We start from the raw sequence: 8,433 nt of genomic DNA, 5'->3' as shown, positions 1-8,433 counted from the left end.
CCTTCACTAATACGTCAGACAAAATACAAATAGGCCATTTTACCGACCTATTCGTCATCACGAGTTGCATGTTGGTGGGTGTGGGATTTCCCAGGCCCAGCTTTCTATATATAGCTAGCAGCATCAAATTAATTCTTGCTCCCAGATCACATAATGCCTTAACAAATTCCATAGACCCAATCGTACAAGGAATAGTGAATGCTCCTATATCTGGCTTCTTCTGCACCAAGGTCCTCGTAGAGATAGTGCTACAATAGTGAAGATCATCCTCCAGATCGGAGCTCACTGCTCTTTTCTTAGTCGTAAGGTTCTTCATGAACTTATCATACCCTGGCATTTTCTCGAGTGCCTCCACCAAAGGTACATTTATTGTCAATTGTTTAAGTATTTCCATGAACTTGCTAAATTTAAATCATTAGGTTTTTTTCAATCGTTGAGGAATGGGAGGTGGTAGTCTTGGGAGAGTTTTACAATTTATCTCCTTCTCCTTCTATTTCCCTTTTTCTAGAGCATTATTAGTACCATACAATTTCTCAAACTCCACTGGACATTCTTCTTCAGATTCGTCATCTGCCTCAGTCACATCTTCAACCAAACATTTTCCCACAGAAGGGTCAGGTAATATCTTACTACTTATAGTGGTAATCTCTATACATGAGCCATCATTCCATGGATTCTAGACTGTATCACTTGGAAACGTTCCACTCTTTCTCTGGTTGAATATTGTGGAGAGTTGGCGCATCTGCTGCTCTAACTATTTGATTGGGTAGAGTGTGAGTTTACTAACTGAATAATAGATGACAGATCTATCTTCATGGTAGTCACACCAGAGTTGGTAACCTCTAATCTTTTCCAAAACATAGCCACCATGTCCTGCATAGACATCTTTTCAAAACTTGTTTTAGCAGCCTCACGATTTCCAGGAGGGACATATAGCCCACTCTTATCATTATTGTTCCATTAATTTCCCTGCTCCTTATCTTTATAACCAGGCTTATCATAATAATTCTAACCTTGATTCCCTTGGCTTTTGCCTCGAAAACCCCCTGATTAGTAACATAGTTCTCCTCTTCTTCTACATCAGCATCAACTCTATATTGAGACCCCACAGCTTTCATCTTCTCAATCTTTCCTAATAGCAAGTGCTTGGTTAGCAGATCCATCTGTGTTTTTAGGTAATCCATGTCTTGGTCACGTTCTTCATCTGTTCTATGTTATTCCACAGAAATACCCATAGCAATAGTAGGGCTGGCAACCACAGAGTCTCTAGTATGTAATGGCTGACTCTGTTTGGTCATTCTCTCTAGCATTTTTGAAGCCTTTGGGAATATAATATCAACAAACAAACCACCACAACATTATCTACAATTGATTTTGTAACAGAGTTAAGAGCCCTGTAAAAAGTCTCCATCAAGTGTATGTCCATAATATTGTGGTTCAGACACTGTGCCATCTTCTTCTTCAATCACTCCCATGTTTTATGCAAGGCTTTAGTCGGGACCTATCTAAATTTGTTGATCTCATCCCTTAACAGTATCCTCCTGGAGGGCAGAAAGAACCTTTCTAGGAAAGCTCCTTTCAACTAACTACAATTGGTTATACAATCGGGTATCAGCTTATTAATCCATAATGTTGCCTCCCCAGACAGAGACAATGAAAATAATCTCAATGAAAAACATTCTAACCCACTCTTGGGTTATCAAAAATTTACAGATGGTGACAAAGTTTACCAGATGTAAGTTTGGGTTATCCCCAGGAAGGCCACCAAACAACCCCTTCAGATTAAGGAGTTGAATCATAGTACTCATAATGTTGAATTGTGCCCCAGGTGCCAACAGTGGAGAAATAATTGCACCTGCTCCACCCATCCATCATCATCATCATTGAGGTCATATTGGACCGACTAAAAATCATGCCTTTCTTGGAATGGATAGTTCCTGTTAGCATTACGTTGTACTGGTGCAACTACTTGCTCTTCACGCCTTGGGTTACCAGGATTTAGCAACTCCTCATCTCCCAAATCTTTCTCCTTAGGATTTGGATGTTGTGCTTGTTAACCAACATTCTACATATTCACCTGAGCTCTAGCTAAATGGTTTCGAATTAAGTGGTAATAATGGTTCTCCAAAACTTCTGGATCTTGGCATACGCTACAAAGATCCTGCTATAAACAAAAACAACAAATAAACATAAAACTAGGAAACTTGACTGACAGTCAATTAGCGCACACAAAATTCAATTTAAAACTGTATTCCCCGGCAACGGCGCTATTTTTTATAACGCTCATACTACACCTCTCTAATAAGAATGTAAGATATCGTTGTCAATATATAACCCAACTAGGTTGGGGTCGAATCCCACAGGGAATATGGTGTGAACTTAAGACGTTTGCAATTCAATCAACTTATAGTTGGATGTTTCCTGAGATGGGCGGTCTTTAGTTTAACGAATAATTGTTGGACACTTTAGCTTCGGTGTTTGTAATCAAGTACTTATGGAAAAAAAAATTATGTTCACTAGGGGTTTTGGTACTTGATAGTAGGTAGAAAAACATAATATCTTTATCTAAGTTACGCCTAAATGTCTCTCGACCTACTTAAGCATTTAATTACCAAATTCTCTCAGACTTAGGGAATTTATATTCACAGACTATAATTTACCTCAGGTTAATCAACCTTGTTACAGCGGGAATTATTAAATGGAAGTTTTTAGTGCTTCTAAGTCCCTGTTGATAGTTCACTTCCTACTATAATTGATTTCTTATCTCAAGCAAATTAAAGCAGGTTTTATCTATTGTTTACAACCAATAGACGATAATTAAAACCTTAGAATTATCAAGGAGTCCTATTACCTTTCGAATTTTGAACACTTAGCATCTTATCAAGACTTACCCCTAGATCCCATAATTCAGGTTAAAGGGATTTAGCCACTCATAATGTAAAAATCAAAACAACTAGTTGTATTCATGATTTGAAAGACAAACTTACCACAAGATGAATAATAACTTGTGATTCTCTAATTCGATCACAATGAAAATCCCAAAATATTGATGAAAAATATTCAAAGTTAATTGTTTTTCAAGACAAGAAAGTAGAGATAAAAGTAACAATGAACTAGGGTTTCATGCATACACTAATGAGTGCTAGATTCTTCGGTATACATTTTATTGAATACTTTTCTATTATGCATTTATTTCTAGTTTTGAGAATATTGCTATTCTTGAGCATTTTTAGTTATAAATTTCATTCAGTTGGGAGTAGTACTTAGCACCGAGCAAACGCAGGAATAAAGGCTCACCCTTTAGTTAGTTTGAGAACTTTAGTAGAAGTTGCTAAGTCCCTAAACTATGGCACTAGTATTGGTTCTAAAGGATCACTTATCAAATTAGGCTTGAAACCTTAGTCCTTTTGGATATCAGTTTAGTGGATCCACACCACCTAATGTTTGTGCCCTTACCAAGGTACTAAACTGTAACAGCCCATAAAAAAATCTTGTACAAGGTATCTCACTTAGTATCATGTTTGAGAGGCTAGCAACTTGAAAATTTTCTAAGTGTCAAAAAGAAATTAGTCATATTTAAATCTCCTAAACTTGTGTGATCTTTAAATTGATGTTTTAACCCTTGAGATATGGATTTTTAAGTTGTTTCATGTTTGGGGTAGTAAAGGGGATATGTTGGGGAGGTTTTAGATTTTTCGAACAGCATTATAGGTGATACTCGATGTTGGAAACTGTGAACCGACGTGAAGTCAATGTGCCACGTCAATAAAATAGTAATCCGACGTGAATTCAATGCGATGCGTTGATGAAATAGTGGACCAATTCGATATCGATGCATTACATCGGTTAGCGCGTCGGTGGGTAGTTCTCTATTTCTTTTTAAATTCTAGGTCAGGAGAGGTTATTAGTCAACTCCCCTTATCTAAACTTCGTCCTAACCCAAAATTAAATCATTTTTATGCAGATTACATTAGAAACTACTTTTCTCTCTCAATTTAAAGACCCTAGGCTCTTCCCCAAAGATTAAGAAACTCATCCTTAAAAGTGACGAGTATCAAGAACTTAGTCAAGATTCGGGCTCCACTCTTTCTTCTAAGTAATCTAAGGTATGTGGGTTTTCCTATATTACATGGGTAAAAGAAAATTCATTTCAACAATATTTAAATGTTGTGAAATCATGATTTTTAATAGGGTGTTAAAATTTATATTACAATGTTGCTTTATGAATTCTTTAATGACAATGTTGTTTTGGTCTTGAGGCCTCTCCCCTAAACTAAATTTATAACCATGTATAAGTATATATGTATGTGTTTGATGAATTTGAATGATGAATTGAGAGCATTATCTTTTAGAAATCCCTCTCTTGTTTACAAGCTTTTTGTTTGTTGTAAGATATGATTTATTCCCAATGCATTTTGAGAAGCATGATACAAATGTCTTGAATATTGTTTATGACTTGATTATGGTTTTGAATTGAAGAGAGGAGGTTTTTTCATGTTGATAAATGTTGAAATTATATAATGAAAGAATTTCATGGTTGTCAAAAATACAAAACCACCACATGTTTGTTGGAATTGTTGAAAAGATGAGAATCTTTGTATGGTTTTGACTTATGTTTTAAAATATGAATTCTCTTATACTTGTCTGAATGCTTTGGTGGTATGAACATTGTTTTAAATGAAAGAATCTTGCATGATACATTATGGCTTAGATACATGACTCGCAAGTCTTGGTATGACGATACCAAATGCCATAACATACACAAAATAGAATAGAACTTAGATTTTTTCAGACTTACAGATTTTAAATTAAGAAAGATGCATTTTCAGAAAAGGCTAAAATTGGGCATAAAAAGATGTTAGGTGGTTACCCGGAGAAGGAACGAGTTCAGATAACTTATTACCCAAAACCATGTTTTTTTGATACGGGTTATTATGCCCCCCAGAAAGATTATACACTGGCCTAGTGCCCTGTGGCGTATCAGACTCGGATACTCCAACTCCTGTGACAAACTTGGGTTGGGGGCTTGTCCGCCGAGTGAAGGGTGGACTCCATATGGCCAGTGGGGTTGTAGACTTCAGGGTGTACCACCTAACTCGAAAGTAATACAAAGATTAAAACTGCATTGACAAGGTTGTTTTAAGATCATTCGAGATTTTCCCATATATTTTAAATTACTCCATGCATAATGCTTATTGAAATTCTCTCACTTATGATATAAATATATACAAATTTACTATTTTAGATTGCCCTGCGTACCAGTACAATTGTATTGACCCCCTATATTTTAGGGTCTGAAGCTCAGTTTAGAGGTCCTGCTAGTCCTGTTAAGTCGTAGCGTTATCAGAATTGAAGAATGCAGTTGGTGACCATTCCTTATTCTAAAAGGCTTGTGTTTTTTAGATATTTGTTTCTTACTTTGGTTTAGGTCCACTAGGGGCCTTGTCCTAGTTTCAGACAGTTGTTAATTTCATATGTAATAGAGATTTCGCAGACTAAAATAGATGTTGTCTAGTTGTTGATTAACTTATTATCGCATTCTTAAATTTTTCTCAGAACATGACCATGATTTCATTGTTTATACTCCGCATCTTTTCTTTATTGATATAAATAATATTTTTGATATACCATACCGATAGGGGCGTCTAGGGCTATATAGTTTGGGATGCTCGCCACGGCTAGGGTCCTGACTTGGGTAGTGACAAACTTGGTATAAAAGCATAGTTCATGGTCCCAGGTTTTCTGCAAAATTGCGTCTAGTAGAGTCTTGCTTATAGGCATACAGTGCACCACACTTATAGGTAGGAGGCTACTAGGCATTTAGGAATGTTTACCTTCTTTGTGATTTAGTTCAGGTTATAGAGTTTGAATGTCCCCCAATTAATAGTCTCTTTATTTCAGAAAAAGCTATCATGCCTCCACATTACTCGAAAGATCATAATGCCCAAACAGTAGATTTCTATCCTACCCATGAGATGAGGACATAAAATAAGGCTCACACTTCTGAATTTGTAGCTACTCTGGGAGTCCCTCCCATTCAGACTACTCTTCCTAGGGATCCCTAATTTAGGACTAATCATACCCAACCTCATCAAAGAGAGATATCAAATGCTTATTTCAGACAGTTAATACATATAATTACATAGTTGGTAGATTCATAGACCCGATGCTTGGAGGATGTTAGGTATGCATTTGGTGCATCTGAGACTACACGGGTGGGTCAGTTTATAAGGTTGAACCCACCTAAGTTTACTGGTACAATGGTAGAGGAGGATCCACAAGAGTTCATAGATAACATGGAAAAAAGTTTTTGGGTAATGCATTTGGATGAAGTAGAAGGGGTTGAACTAGCAGTTTATAAACATAAGGAGGTAGAAAATCTATGGTACAATAAGTGCGAATGTTGAGCCCTCGGTGTGGGGTGAATTTGTCGAAGCCTTTCTAGACCGATTCCTTCCCCAGGAGTTGAAGGAGTCCAAGGCTGAAGAGTTTATGAACTTGAGACAAGGAAAGATGAGCGTCAAGGAGTACACCCTGAAATTCAATCAACTATCTCATTATGCTTTGGAATTGGCAGGAAATATGAGGGCTCATATGAGGAAGTTTGCATCTAAGCTTTCAGATAACTTGGTGTTGGAGTTCAAACAGGTGATGCTGAACAAGGATATGGTCTTCTCTAGATTGTTTATTCACATACAGTAGGTTGAGTAATAGAAAAAGAGGGTTTCCAAAGTTAGGGAGAGAGACAGACAAGCCAAGAGTGCTAGGACAACAGACCAGAACAACATTCAGTCGTAGGGTGGTAATTGGGGTAACAAGTGGCCGAAGAGAAGGTTCTGGAGTAATGCTCAGCCTGCAGCCAGCGCCCCCGCGCACAGACCTCCAGTTGATCGGTGATTTAAGAATTTTTAGTCTAGCCATGGGCTGAGAGCGCAGGGTACCCAGTACTAGGGAAGTATGGTTTAGTTATATTGGACCATTTTACAGTGTGGGACTTGCGGTAAGCATTACCCAGGAAAGTGCCAGTTGGGCACGTTGGTATGCTATGCATGTGTCCAATCAGGCCATTTCCAAAGAGATTTTCCTTCTACTAGAAGGAAATTTGATGGTGGTAAGTCCCAAGAAAACTCTTTCACGCCACCACCGCCTCCTAAATGCCTTACTTCTGCTACCAAAAATGGTTGCAACCGGTTGTATGCTTTATCCAACTACCATAAGGCAGAGGCCTCGCCATATGTAGTCACGGGTATGTTGTAAATCTTTTCCCATGATGTATATTTGTTACTTGATCTAGGATCTACCTTGTCTTATGTGACCCTTTTTGTCGTCGTTGGTTTAGGCATCAAACCTGAAGATATTCCTAAACCTTTCTTTATTTCTACTCCAGTTAGTTAATTTGTAGTAGCTAGAAGAGTTTACAAAAACTTTGTGGTGCTAGTTTGTAATAATGATATTGTGGCAAACCTAATAAAGCTTGACATGACTTACTTTGATGCAATTTTATGGATGGATTGGCTCCATTCATACTATGCCAAGCAAAGATTGTAGAACCCAAAAGGTTACCTTCTACTTTCCAAATAAAAATGTGATATAGTGGGAAGGATATTCCTTAGAACCTAGAGGGAAATTCATCTCTTACCTCAAAGCCTGCAAACTTATATCTACGGGTTATTTGTATCATCTGATTCGAGTAAAGGATTCTAATACTGAAAGTCCTTCTCTTCAGTCTATCCCTGTGGTTAATGAGTCCTAGAATTCTTTCCCAATGATCTACCAGGGATACCACCTGATAGGGAGATAGATTTTGGTATTGATTTATTTTTGAACACCCATCCTATTTCAATTCCACCATACAGAATAGCGCCTGCAGAATTGAAATAGTTGAAAGAACAATTAAAATATCTTGACAAGGGATTTATCCATCCTAGTTTTTCTCCCTGGGGTGCACATGTACTATTTGTGCATAAGAAAGATGGTTCCTTTCGTATGTGTATAAACTACCATCATCTAAATAAGGTCACTGTTAAAAACAAATATCCTCTTCCTAGAATTGATGGTCTCTTTGACAAGCTTTAGAGTGCTAGATATTTATCTAAATTACACCTTCGTTCTAGCTATCATCTGTTGAATGTTAGGGAGGCTGATATTCCCAAAATAGCTTTCCAAACCCAATATGGCCACTATGAATTCTTAGTTATGTCCTTCATATTGACTAATGCCCCGACAGTTTTTATGAACCTTATGAATAGGGTTTCCGTCAGTTCCTAGATCTATTTATCATAGTTTTTATTGACGATTGATAACGCTCAAACTACACCTCTCTAATGAGAATGTAAGCGACCGTTGTCAATATATAACCCAACTAGGTTGGGGTCGAATCCCACAGGGAATATGGTGTGAACATAAGTCATTTGTAATTAATCAATTGATAGT

General features: G+C 37.3%; 1 pseudogene; it reads left to right on the top strand.

Moving 5' to 3' along the window:
• The first annotated feature begins 6,260 nt into the window (after nt 1-6,260).
• LOC107865295 overlaps nt 6,261-8,433 on the top strand; it is a 34,928-nt pseudogene continuing 32,755 nt past the window's right edge.

Source organism: Capsicum annuum, chromosome 3 (assembly GCF_002878395.1).
Source record: "Capsicum annuum cultivar UCD-10X-F1 chromosome 3, UCD10Xv1.1, whole genome shotgun sequence".
Classification (NCBI taxonomy): Eukaryota; Viridiplantae; Streptophyta; class Magnoliopsida; order Solanales; family Solanaceae; genus Capsicum; species Capsicum annuum.
The sequence above is the reverse complement of the archived record's forward strand: the minus strand, read 5'-3'. Positions and strand labels throughout refer to the sequence as shown.